Source organism: Malus sylvestris, chromosome 5, assembly GCF_916048215.2.
Source record: "Malus sylvestris chromosome 5, drMalSylv7.2, whole genome shotgun sequence".
Classification (NCBI taxonomy): domain Eukaryota; kingdom Viridiplantae; phylum Streptophyta; class Magnoliopsida; order Rosales; family Rosaceae; genus Malus; species Malus sylvestris.
The window spans coordinates 25,720,466-25,727,624 of NC_062264.1; positions in this window are offsets into that span (position 1 = coordinate 25,720,466).

The following is a 7,159-nucleotide window of genomic DNA, read 5'->3' on the forward strand; positions in this document are numbered from 1 at the left end:
TCTATAAAGAAACAAGAAAGTGGACGTGGTGCTTCCTGTTCAGTTGATTGTAAGATTTGCTTCTTTACATACGGATCTATTGTAATCCTTTTGCTTGTCCGGCGGTTTACTATGATGAAAGCTTCATTTACTCAAATATTATACCCCAAAAGAGAAATCTAAACGCTTTATTCAAGGATTGAGATGGTTTGATATCGCTATTGTGCAGACTAGATGACTTCATATCTCTTTGATACTTTTGCAGTCTGCTCGGTAGGTTGCGTTTCAATTCACAAAAGGTGTTTTAAACTTTTAATTCAGATTTTATGAGTCTCATCATATTTCCTAAGTTAGTTTAGACAAATTATCCTCACATGCACAACCTTTGACTATCAAAACCCGATGTTTTGCATCTAATTAAGCTAGACAAATACCAATCTTGAATATTTTTATATAATCTATCTACTATTCTGAAGACTAACGATGCTGTTTGCCATTTTTTGTTGCAGTAGTCTGTTTAATTCATTTGATACAGCTAAGTAAGGCAGAGTGACTCTGGATCTCAACCAGTTTGTTTACTGCAGTGAGTGCCTTACTAAATATGACTTTGAACCCCATCAATGTTTTGATAATTAACTATAAAAGGTTTAGGTTGGTTGATCGGGGAAAAATCAAAACAGAATGCCCAATCTGTCAGACTGTACCCCATCTTGTTTCGCAGTTCTTGGTTGCTTAACGAGTATCTTTTCTTCAGGCCACATGTGGAGGTTACTTCTCGAATTATGGTTAGAAGGATAGGACTTTGTCACTCCATATCTGCCTCTAAAATTCAGTGTGATTGTTTTTTTATTTTCTGGATTTTAATCTTGCTAGCAAATTAAAAAACAGTAGGCTAATTTATTGCTGGACCAAATTCAATACATTTTGACTTGTCTTAAGACGGCATCATTTTCTCCATGTCGGATTATCTGAAATACCACTTGTGTAACATATGCTAATTTTCCCCACGATTCATCGTTTATTGACATGTATGTGATATAATCATGTTATTATTTTCTTGTCCCGCTGCCAACTGCAGAATATGAAATGCAGCAATGACGCTGGACTCTCTGGAATTCGATCCCTCTGTACAACTGTATAAATCCTAGTGTTTTTTCTCCCAAGTTTACGGTCGGCAGCATATATATGCATCTCATGGTGTACTGCATCCCATCATTTTCCTTATGGATGTAAATTATTTTCATATAAATTTGGCATTTGGAAAATGTTATTAGTAAACAAGGAAGTTTGCTAGACATTTTATATGAATTTGGCATTTTCCTTCAATTATATCATTGCATTAAAAATAAGTAAATAAATAAAAAGTTAAAACAAAAAAATTGGAAATGCAAATTCGAATGTTTGTCAAATCAGGAAGGAAAATATTCAGAAACTAATTGGACCGAAATGAAATTGGATTAAACTGGTTATTTATTCAGTTTGGTTCTTATTTGGGTTGGATTGAACTGAACTGAACAGATCCATATATATATAGGTCCAATAGATTTTATTTGTCACAGAGATTATATGGTCCAACACTCGATTGATCATGACTGTTTGAATACAAATGGGTGGCTAAAACTATATGCATTCAAACGCATTTTCACATTGCAAGACCACATGCTTGATAAGCTTCAGTTTTCCATGTATAATGCCTACTCATTAGTTACTCATATATTATCTACCTCTTTCTTCTCTTTGAGATTTCTTGCCTCTTTGTTTTTCATTCTTTATGTTTTAGGGCAAAGGAATGCTGATTTCTTCATTGTCGATGATAGTGAGCTATTGGAGAAAACTGAACCACAAACATAGATAACAAAATGAAGAAGAAAAAAAAGCAATAAAAAAAAAGAAAAAAAAAAAGAAAAAAGAAATGAAGGACGACCTAAAAGAGCACGTTTCCAATAATTGCAACTACAAGGATTGACACGAAGATATTGACCATCAGCAATTCTGATGTTGCCAGTAGGGACGGCTCGCTAACCTTGGTTAGGTTGGGCATTGATTGGGCGCCACGGTTCCTTCTTGTTGTTATGCACCCCACATTGTGTTGTTAATGATGAGATAGTGAAATTAACTTATCCATAACATTTGCGAAGGAAAACAAAAATAGAGTCTAAAACATTATATCCATCTATTTTGACCTACGTACACACAAATGCTTTAGAATATGAGTACTTAGACAAATTTTATTGAGTAGCGCAGATTGAAATCCAAACTTAAACAGTTGATTAGGGTTTAGTTGTTGTGTTGGTATTGTTTGTAGGACAAGACTTTATTGTTGTCAAATAAAAAATTACCGCCCTCTGACATATCTGACTTCTCACTCTCTCTACTCTCTCTACTCTCTCTCACACACATTTTGGAGCTTTCCATCCCTCTCTGACAACATGTTTTCTAGAGCAGTGTCCATGCTTATAAGTCTCCATACCCAGTGTTTAATTTTGATTCATATTTTATGGGTTGATTATTGCCAACCCAAAAGGAAAAATCCAATGTGAGGAGTCGCCTATGACATTGACGACGACTGCAAAGGCGTAGAAAGGTGCGGTGGCGGTTGGTCGGGGAGGTGGGTTGCTAGGCTATTAGAACTCTCCATATTTTTTGGTCTAATATCTTAGTATATAGGGTGTTGAATTTTCATCCCGCATTTCGAGTTCGAACCACTCCTTGTCTAATTTCTTGTAATAGTTTTGATCCCTTCTTCTGAATAAAATTGGATAGCGCACTCCTAAAAATTGCGTGGAATGGACTTCTAGGACTCGGAAAGGATCCGGGTTCTTTTTCAATTAGGTTAGCTCACACTCCGGCCTATATAGAAATTGCGCTCAATGGACTTCTTGTAGGACTCGGAGATGGGTATGGTGGGTTGCTAGGTTTTAGAACTCTCCACACTTTTATTAATATTTGTGTTTTAATTAGGAGATAAAAATATTAAAATGAATTTTACTGAGTTGGTGTGGCACATAAGACAGTTTATGAGGTGAAATATTTCAGTGTGTTCGGAACACATGCACATAACCATATGTCATTATACAAGTAAAAAAAAAAAACTTACCTCCACTTGTATAATAACATTTGTGACGATGTGAAGGTAATAATAACATTTGTGACGATGTGAAGGTAAAAGAGTCTCACATTGATGAAATGAAAAATCTTACAAGGACTTATAAGAGGTTTGACTACTCTCCATATTGTCAATTGGTTTATGGTGGAACCTCAACTTTATTTAGTGGCATCGTATACGAGGATGGTTATTATTTATATTCTTTTTATTACAATGAAGAAGGGTTTTTGTCTTTTTTTTTTAGTTTTTGTTTTTGATCACATGATATTTTTATACTAGAGGGAGGCGTGGGCTAAAATTTTCAACGAGCTAGCAATAATATGATTTAAATTTGCTTTTGGTGATTAGCGAGAATCAATTCTAAGACATCTCCCTTACAAGTGAAGTGAAAAATGAATACCATTAAACCCTATTACTAAGTGGCAAATGATGATGGTTTTAAAAAGACGGTTACCATATGTTGGGCCTTTGTGCCACCATTTAACCTTAAAAACATAGGATAAAAGAAAAAGAATAACATAGGATAAAATTGAATTAGCATAGCTCCCGTCTAAAAATTGCGCCGAATGTTCTTGTAGGACGCGGAAAGGGGGTTCTCTTTTTGAATTAGGGTTGGCTCACACTCCATCCTATATATTATTCCATAGTCCTTACCCTAGAATAGAAAATTGAACGCTCTCTATCTTTTGCAATATCAAGGTATTGCAAAATCAATTAAACAGACCGAGAGAGATGAATGAGACTCTATTTTTGGCGTTTCAAAACCTAGGCGACTACCTCTCTTTAAGCAGCTGTTTCTTGTTCAAGCAACTGCTGCTTCAATTGGTTAATAAACCAGACAAGAAGAGGAAGCAAAACGAACAAGGCAGCAGATGGGAGAGGCTACACCAAGCTATCATGGAGATGATTGTACCACGCTTGAACATAAGTGACCGTATACGTTTAGGTATTGCCTGCAAGTCTTGGAACTCCGTTCGTATACGCTCTAACCATAAATGCAATCTACCACTTGTTTTTCTTGCTTACTTTCAAGTTGATAAAGTCCAAATCTTATGCAATTTATAATAGTTAATGCTTATATTCTTAGCCCTCCATGATTCGAAGCTTGTGGAATTAAAACAAGGGGGTTTTAACAAAACACTTCCGGTACTATTCATTTTTAAAGAAAAATTACATTTATACTTTTCCCTTATACTATTCACTATACCTTTAAAAATAACTTTTCATTAAAAAAAAAAAATTTTTGAATTTTTTGTTAGTTCTCTTTTAAAGCAAAGAAGATGAGGATTTGGTTTTTTGGAAAGAAAAACGTTAAAGAAAGTGGGACAGATAAAAGTGGGAGTTAACGAGAGAGTAAAAGCTGGCAGTAAAAAAATAATAAAATACAAAATTTGATAAAATTAAGACTAGGCACGGAGAAAGAACAGAAAATGAATAAAATACTAAAAAGATTGATAAAATCAAGGGCAACTTGGCAACTTGTATTTTTCAATGATAAAACCAAGGCTAAGGCACAAAGAAAGAACAGAAAATGAATAAAATACAAAAAAGATTGATAAAATCAAGGCAACTTGACGACACTTTATATTTTTTTAATGGTTAAAACGAGACTAAGGCACGTAGGAAGAGAGTAGGATTCTCTTTTTTTTTTTTTTTTTTTTTTATTCGTTTCCTTTCTTTCCTTCGTATTTGAACGGTTACGGCTAAACCAAATAAATATTTTATATTAATTTTATATAGAAAGAGAAAAACAAAATAAAGAATGTGAGAAGAGGAGAGGGAAGGGGATATAAAAATGAGATGAGAGAATCCTAGTCCCGTAGAAAGAACAGAAAAATGAATAAAATACTAAAAAGATTGATTAAATCAAGGTCAACTTGACAATTTGTATCTTTTTCAATATAATAATATATTTTACACTAAAAGGAGGGGAAGTTCAGTTAAGTTACATAATGGGTATCAAATTCGTCATCCACGAGATTCGAACCTAAAACTTTTTACTTACAAGTAAAGAGGAATATCACCAGATTGTATAATCCACCCATCTATCATTTGAGAGTCAGTTTACATTCTTTAAACTAGCCTGAGCGAATGCATAAGACATTTTTTAAATCACGATGTGCTATGCGCGACTTACAAGTTTTGAATGTATTTATATGCGTAAATTAACAAAAAAGAAAGTCAAATATTTGAAGTAAATGAATAATCTTATATCATGCTAGAAGAAACCCCTCATAAACTAATTAAAGTAGCTGAATTCACATAATAAAATCGGTCTCTATAAAATTTACATTAAGAATAGATAAAATAATATTTAATAAGCAATTAATTGAATCACATTATTGCTAGCCCATTGTGAGACTAAGCTCACCCCCTCATCTTTAGTGTAGGTAATATCGTTTGTTAAAAAAAAATAATAATCATTTGATAACTAATTTAATCACATTATTATCGATGTGCGAAAAACTTTTTTTTTTTAATAACTGGCATTACACGCCTCTTAAGATGTTTTGAACATGTTTAAAAATAGAGAAAATAATATTTAATAAAACAATTGATTGAATCACATTATTGTTAACCCATTATGAGGCTAAGCCCACCCCATCTCCCTTAGTGTAGATAATATCGTTTGTTAAAAAAAAAAATCATTTGAAAACTAGTTTAATCATATTATTATCCGCGTGCGAAAGACTTTTTTTATAACTGGCATTACACACCTCTTAAGATATTTTGAATGTGTTTTAAAAATAGAGAAGTTGAATCACATTATTGCTAGCCTATTGTGAGGTACTAATTTAAAAATAAAAAAAAAAACCACACAAAAATTAATTATTAAAAAAAACACTTTTAAAATGATGAAAATGCCCCTGCCTTATTTGATGCATTATTTTGGGATGTCTTTGAAGTTTTTTGTTTTGGAGGCATTTTTGTTCAAATATTTTTATTGAAGTTTGGTGACATCAAAATCACTATTCACCTTTTTGTGTTGGCTTTTTATATAGATTAGGGATTTTTTATTTTTATTTTTTTAGTGATTAACCAAGATCAATGTAACAATTTCTATAATATTTTTTAAAGTTTTTTGGGTAATGTTTTAAGGAAAACTAATGAAAATGACTTGAAAACTTTGAGTTTTAACGATAAGGACAAAATAAAGGGTAAAGGGAGTAGTACCATGATTGACTTTTTAGTGTAAAAATGTGGTTTTTCGTTAAAATGAACAATACCATGAGTTTTTCGTTAAAGTTCCCAATGTTTTATTATTTTTCTTTTTCTTTTTTGTCTAATTTATTTATATAATAAGTTTACCTAAAACTGCCTAGTTTGTAGGCTGAAGCCAGTTAAACTGAAGATGATTCAGACTTTTAATCCAACAATTTTAAGCATCATTATCCAATAGAATTAGGAAAGACTAGGGGTGGTTTTGGTACATTACCATACCAAAACCTATGTACCAATTACCATACCAAATATTTGGTACGGTAAAATCTATTACCATTATCGTACCAAATTTTTGGTATACCGAATATCAGTATACCAAATAGTTTGGTTGGTATGATATGCCAATGGTAATTGCCACTTAGTTTTATGCCACTTAGTTTGCCCAAATCTAATATTTTTTAATTAATGTAGAAGTGTAAAGAATATAGAAAAAATATATAAACGCTCGTAATGACAAGCTTTACAACTTTCGTGAAGAGCTTAACTTTGAAATTTGCCATTATAATCATATAAATCATAGATCAAAATTTAACCGTTGATTGTTGTTTACATTTACGCTTCATTTTTCTCATTAAATTTTGTTTTTTTTGGATTTTGTTTTTTGAAAACATGATCTATTAGAGGATGCAGGAAGATGAACGGTTTGGATCGTTGATATTATGTTCAAAGTTTTAAGGTTAGTGAAAATATTGCTTGATGTTTATAAAGTTTGTACAAACTATATGACATCGACTCATATTTCAGCTAACCGTAAATATCGAAACGTGATATCAAAGATCTGAACTGTTCATCTTCTTACATCCGCCAGATGATCATGTTTTCAAAAAAGAAAATTTTAAAAATGAAATTCAC